Source organism: Trichosurus vulpecula, chromosome 5 (genome assembly GCF_011100635.1).
Source record: "Trichosurus vulpecula isolate mTriVul1 chromosome 5, mTriVul1.pri, whole genome shotgun sequence".
Lineage (NCBI taxonomy): Eukaryota > Metazoa > Chordata > Mammalia > Diprotodontia > Phalangeridae > Trichosurus > Trichosurus vulpecula.
The window spans coordinates 172,370,681-172,384,481 of NC_050577.1; the positions used below are offsets into that span (position 1 = coordinate 172,370,681).

At 36.6% G+C, this 13,801-nt stretch overlaps 1 pseudogene; it reads right to left on the reverse strand.

The window, feature by feature from the left end:
* Nucleotides 1–11,677: 11,677 nt before the first annotated feature.
* LOC118849636 lies at nt 11,678–12,765 on the reverse strand (annotated as a pseudogene).
* Between the last annotated feature and the right edge of the window lie 1,036 nt (nt 12,766–13,801).

Below are 13,801 nucleotides of genomic sequence, written 5' to 3' on the forward strand. Positions count from 1 at the left end.
GGGCAAAGGAGCTACGATTGTAACCAAGAATCACTTTACCACAGCTGACTGGAAAATTTGACTTTCAAACACAAGAATCAAGAGAAGTATATAAAGGTAAACAAGAAAGAAAAATCGTAAGGTATTCAATAAGTTTAAACTGTTTACATTCTTACATGGCAAGATGAGCTTGTAACTCCTGGGAACTTTAACATTCCTAGGGCAGAGAGAAGGAGAATACATGGTCAGAGGGCTTGGGTGTGAGTTTATCATGATGGGATCATATCCAAAAAAATAAAATTAAAGTGTGAGAAAGAGGGATGCTTTGGGAGAAGAAGGAAGGGAAATATTGAATGGATAAATTATCTCACATAGAAGAAGCACAAAAGAGATTTTGCATTGGAGGGGAATGGAAGGGTGGGAGCCAATGGTTGAACTTTGTTCTCATTAGAATTTTCTCAAAGAGGGAATAAACTACACATTCAGGTGGGTAAGGAAATTGATCTTATCTTACAAGGAAGTAGGAGAGTGCAGAAAATAGAAGGGTAGTGCTGACAGAAGAAAAAGCAGATTGGGAAATGTGGTCTTCAGAAGCAAAACCGTTTTGAGGGTCAGGGTGACAGGAGAGAAAGAGAAGAATAAAAAAGGGGGGAAAGTAGGATGGAGAAAAGTATAAAGTTGGTAATCATGATGGTGAATGTGAATGAGATGAACTCACCCATAAAACAGAAGGGATAGCAGAATGGATTGCATGATTTAGACATAAAGGATGACACTCCAAGCAAATTAGGGGAGCATGGAATAGTTTATCTGTCAACCTATTGATGAGGGGAGAATTTATGAAAAAACCAGAGATAGAAAACATTATGGGATGTAAAATAGATAATTCTGATTACATTAAAATAAAAAGGTTTTGTACAAAAAAACCCCAATGTTGCCAGGAAGAGAAAAAAGGCCAAAAATGGGGAAGGGAGGGATTTAATAGCAAGTTTCTCAACAAAGGTCTTCTTTCTCAAATATATAAAGAACTGAGTCAAATTTATAAGAATTCAAGGTATTTTGCAATTGACAAGTGGTTAACATATATGAACAAGTAGTTTTCAGATGAAGAATTCAAAGTTATCTATAATCATATGAAAAAATGTTCTCAATCACTTGATTAGAAAAATGCAAATTAAAACTATTCTGATGTACCACCTCATGCCCATTAGATTGGCTGATGTGGAAGAAAAGAAAAATGACAAGTGTTCAAGAGGACATGGAAAAATGGGCACACTAATGCATTTTTGGTGGAGTTAATAACTGATACAACCATTTTGAAAAATAAGTTGGAATTTTGACCAAGGGGCTATAAAACCATACATACCCTTTGAGCTAGCAATACCACAACTAGGTCTGTATACCAAAGAATTTAAAAAAAAAGTAAAAGGACCTATATGTAGAAAAATATAGATCACAGCCCTTTTTGTGTCGGCAAAGAACTAGAAATTGAGGAGATATCCATCAGTTGGGAAATGCCTGAACAACTGGTGGCATATGATTGTGATAGAATATTATTCTGCCATAAGAAATGATGAGCAGGATGCTTTCAGAAAAATCTAGAAAGATCTACACCAACATGCAAAGTGAAGTAAGTAGAATTAAGAAAACATTGTACACTGTAAGAGCAATACTATATGATGATCAATGGGGAGTAATTTAGCTATTCTCAGCAATATAATGATGTAAGATAATTCTGAAGGACTTATGATGAAAAATGCTATCCACCTCCAGATAATGAACTACTGGGGCCTGAGTGCATTTTGAAGCATACTTTTGAAAAAAAAAATATTTTCTTGATTTTTTTTGTCTGTGTTTTCTTTCACGACATGACTAATATGGAACTATGTTTGTGTGACTCCTCATGCATCACCCATATCAAATTACTTGCTTTCTCAATGAAAGCAGAGGAGAAGGAAGGAAGGAGAAAATTTGGAACTCAAAATTTTAAAAATAATAAATTTTTAAAATGTGTTTCCATGCAATTGGGAAAAAAATAAATGTTAAAAAAATAAAGATGGAGACAATATGCTAAACACTATATACAAACAGGAAAAATGAGAACTGATGTCAGAGGGAAAGCATTAGCAATTTGGGGAACTAATAAAGTCCTGAAGCAGAAGGTAAAATTTGATCTGAGTCTTGAAAGAATCCAGGAAAATCAGGATATGGAGAAGAGGAATGAGAGCATTCTGGGAATGGAGGACAGCCTGTGAAAAGGAACAGAGTTGTGAAGTGGAGTGTCTTGTGAGAGGAATATTAAGAAGACTACTCTCATTGGCTTGTAGATTATGGAGATGTGAGAAAAGTTTAAGCAGAGCAGAGAGGTAAAGGGAGACCAGGCTACAAAGGGCTTTAAAAGTCAACCAGTAATTTATATTTCATCCTAGAAGTAATAGGGAATCATTAGATTTTGTTGAATGGGGGAGGGAGGGACTTCTGAGAGTCTAGATGGTGGGGTAAGCAGTAAGTCACTCTCATTCTCCCTTACTGACCTTGAAAAACCCAGAAAATATTGCCCCAGGAATAATCCTGGTTTAGTGGAGCTCATGAGGTTAGGGCTAATAAAGGGAATAGTTGCTCTTGCTGTGGCTGAAGGGTACCTGTACAGGATGGGAGGCATCTAAGCAGCGGCAAGCCCCATGACAGCAAACCAGTGGGAGATCTTGAACCCCAGGGTGATGGAACAGACAAGCACCAACACCAGGACCCCCACATGCCTTTGCACAGACAAGAGAACTGGCAGATGCCAATGTGGAAAACCACCACATGTGCTGTAGATGGGTGTCCACCAGTGGCTAAGCCTACTCATGCTCTGGTGCAAACCCTGGCAAGGAGGTAACCTCCAGTAGCCAGAACACCCACACCCCACACCTCAAACCATGAGCTTCAGTGAAACCTTAGGAAAACACAGTAAAATCCCACATGACATCTGCACATACAAACCAACAACACCAGCTCCAGCTCAGAACTAGGTAAGCTATGGCCTCTTAAGCCTCCAGTTACTAGAATCTGAGGCCCCAGCACACAAAGCCCACAACTAGGCCACTAGCCCCCAGCATAAGAAGTGTGGCTCAGTGTGTCCTGTGCCCCAGAAGCAGAGATCAAATATAAAAGCCAGGAAGAAGGCAAATACAATGAGCAAGAAGCAACATAGAATATCAAAGATGATAGAGTCTTATTATGGGGACAGGGAAGATCAAAACACAAATTCAGAAGGGGACAGTATTGTCACTATACCCACATCTGAAACCTCAAAGAGGAATGTGAACTAATCTCAAGACCAAAAAGCCTTCTTGGAAGAGATTAAGAAGGATTTTAAAAGTCAAAATGGAGGTAGAAGAAAAATTGAACAATTCCTTTAAAATTACAATTGATAAAATGGGGAGGGGAAGTACACCAAAGAAAAAGAATCGTTAAAAAGTAGAATTTTCCAAATGGAAAAGGACGTACAAAAGGTAACTGAAGAAAACAAGTCCTTGAAAATTAGAATTGGGCAAATGGAAGCTAATGACTCTATGAGACATCAAGAGTCAGTCAAACAAAATCAAAAGAATGGAAAAAATAGAAGAAAATGTAAAATTCCTCATTGGAAAACATCTGACCTGGAAAATAGATCCTGGGGAGATAATGTGAGGTCTACCTGAAAGCCACGATTGAAAAAAGAGCCTGGACAGCCTTTTCCAAGAAATCATCAAGGAAAACTTCCCTGAGATTTTAGAAGCAAATGGGAAAACAGTAATTGAAAGAATTCACTGATCACCTCCTAAAAGGGAACCCAAATTGAAAACTCCAAGGAATATCATAGCCAAATTCCAGAATTATCAGGTCAAGGAGAAAATAATACAAGCAGCTAGAAAGAAAGAATTCAAATACCATGGAACTACAGTCAGGATCACACAGGACCTCAAAGCTTCTACATTAAAAGATCAGAGGGATTGTACTATGGTATTCCAAAAGGCAAAGGAGCTTGGATTACAACAAGCATCAACTGCCAAGTAAAACAGGGCATAATCTTTCAGGCAAGCAGATGAACATTCAGTGAAATAGGAGACGTCCAAACCTTCCTGATGAAAAGACCAGAGCTCAACAGAAAATTTGATCTTCAAATACAATATTCAAGAGAGGCATTAAAAGGTAAACAGGAAAGGGGTGGGGGGGGGAAGCAACATCTTATTCAATAAGGGCAAATTGTTTACATTCCTACATGGGAAAATGGTACTTGTAAATCTTGAGAATTGTGTCTTTCTAATGACATTTAAAAGAGATACACATAGACAGAGGGTGCGGGTATAAATTAACTGATGTGATTATAAAAAAAAACCTAATTAAGGGGTGAAATGGGATTATAATGTAAGAAGAGGAAAGGAGGAGGCAGAAAAGTGTAAGTTACCTCACATGAAGAGGCACAAAAAATATATATTACAGTAGAGGGAAAGAAGGGAGAGAGATGAGCATTGTTTAAACTTTACTTTCACTGGATTTGGTTCAAGGAGGGGATAACATATTCAGTTAGGTATAGAAATCTAACTTGCCCTACAGGCAATAGGAGGGGGAAGGAGAAAAAGAAGGGTGGGATGGTTAGAAGGGAGGGGAGAAATAGTAAGGGAAAAGGGAAAGAAAAGGGAGAGGGCTGAAAGAAGGGAGGGAAGACTGAGGTAAGAGGTGGCCAAAAACAGAACTTTTTTGATGACAGGACAGGAGAAAGGAGAAATAAAAGCACAAATGGGGAGTGGGAGATAGGATGGAGAGAAAGACAGATAGTAATCACAAGTATCAATGTGAATTGGATGAACTGTCTGATAAAACAGAAGCAGATAGCAGAGTGAATTAAAAACTATAATCCTACAATACATTGGTTACAAGAAACATGTTTGAAACGGGAATACACACAGGGTAAAGGTAAAAGTCTGGGGCAATATATACATATATATGCATATATATATATATATATATATATATATATATATATGCATATATATATGTATATTTTGCTTCAGCTGAAGTAAAAAAAAAAAAACAGGGGTAGCAATCCTAATCTCAGACAAAGCAAAAATAGATCTAACTAAAAGAGATAAGAAAGGAAACTATATCCTGCCAAAAGGCACCATAGACAATGAAGTGATATCATTACTAAACATAAAGGCACCAAGTGCTATAGCATCCAAATTCTTGGAGAACTTAAGGGAGTTATAGGAAGAAACAGACAGCAAAACTATACTAGTGGGGACCTCAAACTCCCCCCCCCCATGAACTAGATAAATCTAACCTCAAAATAAACAAGAAAGAAGTAAACAGGGTGAATAGAATTTTGGAAAAGTTAGATATGGTATATCTCTGGAGAAAATTGAATGGGGATAGAAAGGAATATACCTTTTCTCAGTGGTACATGTCACCTACACAAAAATTGACCATGTACTAGGGTGTAAAAAACCTCAAAATCCAATGTAGAAAAGCAGAAATATTAAATGCATCCTTTTCAGATCATGACACAATAAAAATTACATGTAATAAAGGGCCATGGAAATGTAGACAAAAAATCAATTGGAAACTAAGTAATCTAATTGTAAAGAATGAAAGGGGAAAGCAACAAATCATAGAAACAATCAATAACTTCATCTGAGAGAATGACAATAATGATACAACATACCAAAATTTATGGGTTGCAGTGAAAGTGCTTCTTAGGGGAAGTTTTATATCCCTGAATACTCACATGAATAAAATAGAATAAGAGGAGATCAATTGGGTATGCAACTAAAAAGTTAGAAAACAAATTCAAAATCCTCAATTAAGTACCAAATTAGTAATACTGAAGACAAAAGGAGAGATTAATATACTGAAATAAAGAAAATTATTGAACTAATAAATAAAACTAAAAGCAGATTTTATAAAAAAAACACATTAATATAGATAAACCTTTGATTGACTTGATTAAAAAAGAAGAAAACCAAATTACCAGTATCAAAAATGAAAAGGGTGAATTTGCCACAGACAAAGAGGAAATTTAACACTAATCAGTAACCATTATTTCTCAATTCTATGCCAATAAACTTGATAATCTTAGTGAAATGGATGAATATTTATAAAAATATAAATTGCCCAGGTTAACAGAAGAGGAAGTAAAATACTTAAATAACTCCATCTCAGAAAAAGAAATTGACCAAGTCATCAATAAACTCCCTAGGAAAAAAAAAATCTCCAGGGCCAGATGAATTTACAAGCAAATTCTATCAAATATTTAAAGAACAATCAATTCCAATACTATATAGACTACTTGGGAAAATAGGCAAATTATTTTAATGATACAAATTCTTTTTATTATACAAATGTGGTACTGATATTTAAAATGGGAAGAGTCAAAAAAGAGAAAGAAAATTAGAGATCAATTTGCCTAACGAATATAGGGGCAAAAATTTATGTATTACACATGTATATATATATATATATATATATATATATATATATATATATATATATATATATATATATATATATATAAATACACATATATATTAGCAAAAAGTGACTTGTCACAAGAAAATATTCTTTGATCATGTAGGATTTATAACAGGAATACACAGCTGGTTCACTTTTAGTAAAACTATGAGCATAATTGATCATGTCAACAACAAAACTAACAAAACCAATATGACTCTCTCAATTGATGCAGAAAAAACTTTTTACAAAATACAATATCCATTCCCATTAAAACACTAGAAAGCATAGGAACACATGGAGCCTTCCTTAAAAATGATAAATATCGTCTACTTAAAACCATCAGCAAGTATTATATATAATGGGGATAAGCTAGAAGCATTTCCATTAAAATTGGGAGTGAAACAAGGATGTTCATTATCACCAATGTTATTCAGTATGGTACTAGAAATGTTAGCTTTAGCAATAAGAAAAAAAAATGAAACTGAAGGAATTAGAATAAGCAACAAAGAAACTAAGCTCTAACTCTTTGCAGATGACATGTTGCTGTACTTAGAGAATCCTGTTAAAAAAAAACTACTTGAAATAATAAGCAACTTTAGCAAAGATGTCGGATATAAAACAAACCCACATAAATCATCAACATTTCTATATATTACCAACAAAGTCCAGCAGCTAGAGATAGATAGAGAAATTCCATTTAGAGTTACTGCAGACATTGTAAAATATCTGGGAGTTTACTTGCCAAAACAAACCAAGGAAATATAAGAACACAATTACAAAACACTTTTCGCACAAAAAAAGTTGTATCTAAATAATTCGGAAAACATCAGTTGCTTGTGGGTAGACTGAGCTAATACAATAAAAATGAAAATTCTACCAAAATGGAATTATTTATTCAGTGCCATCCCAATCAAACTACCAAGAAATCATTTTATAAAATTAGACAAAATATAACAAAATCAATCTGGAAGAACTAAAAGTCCAGAATATCAAGGCAACTAATGAAAAGAAATGATAGGGAAAGTGGTCTTGTCATACCTGATCTCAAACTGTATTATAAAGCAGTAATCATCAAAACCACTTGGTACTGGCTAAAAAATAGAGTGGTGGGTTAGTGGAACAGGTTAGGTACACAAGGTACAGTATTCAATGACTATAGTAATCTACTGTTTGATAAACCCAGAAACCCCAGGTTCTAGGATAAGAACTCACTATTTGACAAAATCTTCTGGGAAAATGGGAAAATAACCAAGGCAGAAATTGGGTATAGACCAACATCTTACACTGTATACAAAAATAAAGTCCAAATTGGTACACAATTTTGATATAAAAGCTAATACCATAAGCAAATTAGAAGGGCAAGGAATATTTTGCCTGTAAGATTTATGGAGAAGGGACAAATTCATGACCAAACAAGAATTCATGACCAAACAAGAACATTATGAAATGCAAAATGGATAATTTTGATTACAGTCAGTTGAAAAGTTTTTGCACAAACAAAACAAATGTACCCAAGATTAGGAGGAAAGCAGAAAACAGGAAAGAATTTTTACAACCAGTGTTTCTGATAAAGGCCTCATTTCTAAAATATGTGGAGGACTGAGTCAAATTTATAAGAACACAAGTCATTCCCCTATTGATAAATTGTCAAAGTATATGAACAGCCCACTTTCAGAGGAAGAAATTATAGATATCTATAGTCATATAAAAATGCTCTAAATCACTATAGATTAGAGAAATGCAAATCAAAACAACTCTTAGCTACCACATCACACCTATCAGATTGGCTAACATGACAAGACTGGAAAATTATAAATGCTGGAGAAGATGTGAGGAAATTGGAACACCACATTGTTGATGGAGTTGTGAACTGATCCAAACATTCTTCAGAGCAATTTGGAACTATGCCCAAAGTGCTATAAAAATGTGCAATACCACTTCTAGGGCTGTATCCCAAAGAGATCATAAAAATGGGGAAAGGACCCACAAATACAAAAATATTTGTAACAGCTCTTTTTGTGGTGGCCAAGAACTGGAAACTGAGGGGATGTCCATCAATTGGGGAATGGCTGAACAAGTTGTGCTATATGAATGTGATGGAATACTATTGTCCTATAAGAAAGGACAAGCAGGTGGACTTCAGGAAAACCTGGAGAGATTTGTATGAACTAATGCTAAGTGAAGTGAGCAGAGCCAGAACATTGTATATAGTAACAGCGACATTGTGTGATGACTGACTTTCATAAATTTAGTTTTTCTCAGCAATGGAAGGACAACTCCAAAAGACACATGATGGAAAATGCCATCCACATCCAGACAAAGAATTATGGAGTCTGAATGCAAATTTAAGCATACTCTTTGCTTTCTTTTTTTCTTTCTCATGGTTCCTCTCATATGTTCTAATTCTTCTATATAACATGACTAATGTGAAAAGATGTTTAATAAGAATGTATATGTAGAGCCTATATCAGATTGCATGCTATCTTGGGGGAGAGGGGTGGTGGTGGAGGAAATTTAAAGCTTATTGAAGTGAATGTTGAAAACTAAAACTAAGTAAATTAAAAAAAATAGGGGGAGTGAGATGGTCAGACCTGTGCTTTAGAAGGGTCACTTTGGAAGCTGAGTGGAGGGTGGACTAGAGTGGCAGGGAGACAAATCAGGAGTTGTTGTAATGGTCTAAGTGTGAGTTGAGAGTGACCAGTATGGTGTCTGAGTGAGTGGAGGGAAGGTGAAATACATGACAAAGCTAGGAATGTAGGAATTGTAAGACTTAGGAATAGACTGGTTATATGGAATGAGTGTAAGAGAAGAGCAAAAGAGGAAATTAATATTTTAGGTTTGGCTTACTGGAAGTACTGTGTTATCCTTGATGGTACTAAGAAAATTCAAAAGAGAGGAGGGTTTCAGAGGTAGAGGGAAGGTAATGACTTTTTTTTGAACACTTTGACTTTGAGATGCTTATCAGACATCTAATTGTTGATGTCTGAGCAGTAGTTAAAATATGAGGATGAAGATCAGGAGAAAAGCTTGGACTGGTTATATAAATCTAGGAATCATCTGCAGAGAGATAGTAATTGAACCCTTAGGAGCTGAAGACATCAGGGGAGATAGTAATGAGGGACAAGAGAAGAGAACATAGTACAAACCGTTGAGGGATACCCATTATTTATGAATCTGACCTAGATGAAGATTAAGGAAATAAGACTGAGATAAAGTCAGATTGGGAGAATAAGAACCAGAAGGAAGTAGTTTCTTGAAAATCTAGAGAGAAAAAAGTATCCTAGAGAAGAGAGAGATCAGCAGTGTCAAAAGCTGCAGAGAAATCAAGATAGATGAAGATTGAAAAAGGTCCATTTGAAGTGAAGTTTCAGTTAAATTATAAGATTAGAAGCTAGATTGCAAGGTTTAGATATGAGCGAAAGAAAAGGAATTAGGAGCATTAATTGCTGATGGGTTTTTCAAGGGATAGTAGTTTAGCCAAGAATGGGAGGAGAGATATAGGTACCTAAGATGGTAGGATCAATTAAGGGTTTGTTTTTTGTTTTGTGTCGTTGATGTTTTTGTTGGTTCATTTTTTGCTTTGTTTTCATTAAGGATAGTAGTGACATTGATATGTTTGCAAGCAGTGCAGAAGTAGCTAGTAAATGGTGAGAGACTGAAGATTAGAGAGTGTGGAGATGATAAAAGGGGCAATCTTCTGGAGAAAAAAATGAATGGATGAGCTCTAAGATGCATATAGAAAGATTTGATTTGCAAGGAGAACCACCTTTTCATGAGAGACAGGATTGAAGGAGGCAAGAGAGTTGGAAGATATGAGATGAAAATGAGAGACAAAACGTGATCTCTCATCAAATGGCCTCCATTTTTCCAATGAAGTATAAGGTAAGGACCTCAACTAAGAAGGTTGAATGAGAGATGCCATAGTAGGTTTGAGGGAAGATGAAAAGATTTGGAGTAAGAATAGTTGTGAGAGGGAAAACAAATATGTTAGGGAAGTGTGAAAGGACTGTCTTGTTGCAGTGAGGGATCAGGTAAGATTATGGAACAAAATTGTCGGGGACCCAACTGACACCATTTTATGACTTCTTCTAGCACTTCGTATAGCAATTTGTACATAGTATGAACATGAATGTACATAGGTATGTGCATTCCTACAATACCATCAATAGATCGTGGCAGTACATCAAGGTTGGAAGTTGGCAAGGCAGTTTCAGGGCTTGCAAGGAGGCAAGGGATTTTAGTATAGTGTCTCTCAACACACTGACACTTGCCTCTTATGCTATAATGATCAGATTTAATTAAGTTACAGAGTTCCTTTCCTTGTGTATTAACCTTACATGGATGCTAAAAATTACCTGATATCAATTGAAAGAACAGTTTACACTGTGAAGTTGCTAGAAGAAGTGTATGTGAGAGAATAAAGAAGGATCACCACTGAAGTCTTTTTTTTTTCTGAACATGATCCATTTATTAGCAAGACTAGCAATTTCCAATAAAAGGGATCCAGAATCCCTCAGTAGCCAAGGATCCTTCTGACAAAGCAGTTCTTTTATGTAGTTGGTTACATAAGGTACCGGAAGTGGTCCACTGATGTCAAACTAACCAAAATCTCTGACTGGTCACAGGAGGATGAAAGGTGAGTTTTGCTTGGCAAACCCAGGGCAACAGGAAAAAGACAGAGTTGACTCACATCCCTAAAAGTCTCATTGTAGGCAAATATCCTATAACCAGGCTGACTATAACCAACCTATAACCAAACATAACTATAACCAGGCTGACTCATCTTCCTTTTCTCCTTCCTCCCTTCCAAAAACTTACAGATTTTGAGTCTTTGTGGTTAGGTTATAGCCCATAGGAATAGCGAAGTTACACCCTTACAAACTATCGCTGAGGCCGATACAGTCAAGTCCAAATTTGATCCATAAATATTGATACACTGATTAGATACAATTCTCAATCAATAAATAATAGAAATTAAAGCAGGTTATCAATTTTCAATTTCAGAAGGTCTGCTGGGCAGCAATCTTCATCCTGGGAATACCTCATTTTCTTGGGGAATAGTGATCTCAGGGAAATGTATCTGATGGAATGGGGTAAATCTGAGTCGAATCTCCAGGCCTCAGCCTTGTTCTATCACATAAGCAATAAGCAATGGCAGGGAGCAGTTCACAGAGGGACAGAAAAACTTGGCTCTTCTTGGACTCTTGGAGAAAGGAACTTGTCAGTTTTCCATGAGGCTTGTGGCTTCAGTCTGGCTGCCGGTAGTGTTGGCCAGCTTAGGAATGGAGTGGTACTCCAGTTCATAGTGTGCATTCTTAGAAGTCTCACAGAGATTAATTTCATTTGCTTCCTTTTTACTTCTTTTGTGTTCAATGATTTGCTGGAGTTGATGTACAGCGTAGTCTGGCTTGGTGGTCCAAGGGCCAGCTGGAACCATCATGCCAAAGATATCAGCTACCATGTATAGGCACAGCCAGCCGACCAACAGAGTGCTGCCTGGACTATAGTGGGTTTGCCTGGACTATATTGGGATAGAAGAGAAGCCCACCTACCTCAAAAGGAAAGTCAGAGGATAAGGCCTTGAACAGGTTCTCAGGGGTACATGGGAAATTCTTAAGATCCATGAATTTAAATAGATTAAGCCTAGTTTTCTCTCCGAGTCCCTGCTCTTCTGGTAACTTTGAATGCATCCAGTAGAGTCTAAAATCAGTCTGGCAGCCATAGACAAAGTGTCCCTTCTAGTGCATCACATGTAGAATATAGTAGGTCTGCTTCAGTTCACTATAAATGCAATCCAGAATTGTGTAGTCTTTCCTCAAGGTCGAGGTGTGCTTATGGCCTCTGGGAAGAAGGGAAGGAAATCTGTTGACCCAGTGCTTTTGATGTGGCTGCAGTGGAACCCTTGGAGGCCACAATGAGGAATCTTTTTTGCCCCATGGGACACACCACCATGATCCACTCCTGCTCCATATCTGACGGGAGTGTCAGTCACCCATTCAGAAGGCATCAACTGGTTGGCGTGGTGCCTTGGCAGCTTCCTGACAATGTCAATGTCCATCCTCTCCTCCTCCTCCTCTTCCTCATCCTCCTCTTCCTCATTCTCCATGCTGGTCCACACTCAGCCAATCTCCCAGCATGGTTTACATAAACCAGTCACTCGGACTTGAAACTCCAGCAGTTTGCTTCACCTTTCTCCCTGTTCCAAGGAGCTGCACTTGGACTGGTAGCGCCACAGATGAAGGTGACTGGGCTGGTCCGGTCCTGTGAGACTGAGAAGCCACTCAGTAGTGCATGACCCAGTGCCTCCATCACCACTGAAGTCTTATTCCTATACCTCATCATGATGTGGGGGTGAACTTCAGTTCCGAAAGGCTATGTGAGCAAAATATAAGCAGAATATATTATCAGGAGGTTAGCACCCAGGTAATGAATCCCTTTGATCATAATAATATATGAAATCATCTATTGAGACATGGGAATGCCATAGTGACACTATCATGAGAAGGGGGTGTAATTTATATCAGTGGAGGTTGTACTTATCCTAGTGAAATCACAGATTCTTGAAATTGAAACAAAATCTATTAAATGATTGTTGTGTATGTATGGGTGGGGACAGGAATGAATATTGAATTCCTATTAGCCAAAAAACAACACATATCTATATTTCTATTTTGAATCAGATTTTTTTAACAGTTTATTCACTTTATTTGCATAATTCCAAATGGTATCCCAGATTTTTAAGCTCCTTTCAGAAATTAAATCCCTTTCTTTTTCTTCTTCCTTTCTCTGACATTCTATCTTTAGATCTTTGGTCTCAGATATCCACGCAACTTTCCTTGGCTTTACCCTATACATTCCAATACCTCCTGACCAGTCAATATACAAGCCCAGAACACTCTCCCTACTCCTTGCTGCCAAATGATCATTTTACCCTTCAAAACCCCTTTGAAGATTTGTTTTCTCAGTCAAGCCTTCAGAGTCATTCCAAGTAACCAGTTCTAATCTCATTCCTTTATCATTTGCCATCCCTGATTACTTATGTATATTCTTTATACTTAGTCATAAAGTAGAGCAAATTTATAACTCTTTATACCTAAAATCAAAGTATAATTATGATCATCTGGTCATCTACATGTGTTCATTCAAGTGACTATTACTTCTATATAAATGTGTCTATGTATGTATATATATATACACATATATATATACATACACACATGTACATACATATATATGTATACAAGGAACATGAATTCACAACTCATATATGAATATGTGTGTTTGTATATATATATATATATATATATATATATATATATATATATATATGCATGTATATACCCCA